The sequence below is a fragment of the Tachyglossus aculeatus genome, chromosome 2 (assembly GCF_015852505.1).
Source record: "Tachyglossus aculeatus isolate mTacAcu1 chromosome 2, mTacAcu1.pri, whole genome shotgun sequence".
NCBI lineage: Eukaryota > Metazoa > Chordata > Mammalia > Monotremata > Tachyglossidae > Tachyglossus > Tachyglossus aculeatus.
In genome coordinates this window covers 16369178-16370765 of record NC_052067.1, presented here as the reverse complement: position 1 = coordinate 16370765, position 1588 = coordinate 16369178, and the positions used below count along the sequence as shown (strand labels likewise).

Below are 1588 nucleotides of genomic sequence, written 5' to 3'. Positions count from 1 at the left end.
TAATAACTGGGAAAGAAAATGCAGGTGGGAATTAGACACAGTCCCTATCCCACAAGAGGATTACAGTCTTAGAGGAAGAGAAAGCAGATATTTCGCCTGCACTCTACAGGTGAGGAAACCTAAGTCTGAGACATTAAAGTGATTTGTGCAAGGTCGCGCCACTGAAAAGTGGTGGAGTCTGATTAGAATATGGTTCTCTTGCCTTCCAAGCCTGTGCTCTTTCCACTAGGCCACGTTGCTTCTCTAAAACAATACAAATCAAATATATGGTCTCTGCCCTTCAGAGGCTTACAATCTAAGGAGGAAGACAAATTCTCATCTCCCAAGAAATCAATGCCTTTCACTTGATGGAGGCTTACTCAAAGTTTTAGTGACTGTAAAAGCTTGACACCTCTCAGGGTTGCACCTGTAGAGTTTCAGGTACTCTACCAGTCTTGATTACGGGAGGGAGAGTCAAGCAGAGGCATATCCATTCCGTTCCTAGCTTGGGCAGTGGCTAGCGAGTGGAAGGCAATCTGCTACAAGTCAAAACACACCTGTGCTGGGCAACAGTGACGTAGGAGAGAGTCGAGAGCGGAGACTCAGGTTTACTGAGTGGAAGGAGCCAATGGTAAACCACTTCCATATTTTTACCAAGAAAACTCTCTAGATACACTACCAGAACAATTGCAGATGGAGGTGGGGCGTTCTGGGACAGACGTGTCCATGGCGTCACTATGGGTCGGACATGACTTGACAGCGAAAGACGACAACAAGAAGGTTAAAGAAATCAGTCATCGGTGTGGCCAGGAAAGTTCTTTCTCAGAACAGCCCAGGACATCATCATCAGTGGTATTTATTGAGATCCTACTTTGTGCAGAGCATTCATTCGTTCATTCAACAGTATTTATTGAGCACTTACTGTGTGCAGAGCACTGTACTAAGAGATTGGGAGAGTTCTATACAATAGAACTGACTTCTAGACTGTGAGCCCACTGTTGGGTAGGGACCGTCTCTATATGTTGCCAACTTGTACTTCCCAAGCGCTTAGTACAGTGCTCTGCACACAGTAAGCGCTCAATAAATACAATTGAATGAATGGAGTCGTAGACATGTTCCCTGCCCACAACAAGCTTACAGACTAGAGGCCCCCATTAGACTTCACTATCTACCCATCCTTGTGCTATCATTGATGTGCATCATGATTCTTGGGCTAGGATCCAAACTACCAGGAATACAATCTTCTCTATTATCCCAGCTGCTGCGCCTCTCCAGGAGGATTAAGGTCAGGTTGAGAAGCAAGAAAATGCAATTACCCATTTTGAGGGCACATATGAAGTGATGGGCCAAGATTTACCGAAGACTTGATGGTTCTGAGTTAGAATCCTGGTGTGGCAGAGTCTGTAAGATTCAAACGATTCAGGAGGAAAAATATTGATGCGCAGTAATTCTGATCTTCAAAATATTGTAGAGAGGATATTCAAGGTATTCTCCATTTCCTAATGCTATATTTGCCTGTCGCTTTTAGACACAAATGCAATTGCAGTTAGCTCTACCAATTCCTGCCTAGCCATAAAACGCAGCCATTCTGGGCGGAACATTCCTCAGT

At 44.5% G+C, this 1588-nt stretch overlaps 1 non-coding gene across 1 annotated transcript; it reads left to right on the top strand.

The window, feature by feature from the left end:
* The first annotated feature begins 388 nt into the window (after nucleotides 1-388).
* LOC119924954 lies at nucleotides 389-526 on the top strand. Its single transcript, XR_005449631.1, has one exon. It is a non-coding gene; the product is annotated as a small nucleolar RNA SNORA7 (small nucleolar RNA).
* The last annotated feature ends 1062 nt before the right edge of the window (nucleotides 527-1588 follow it).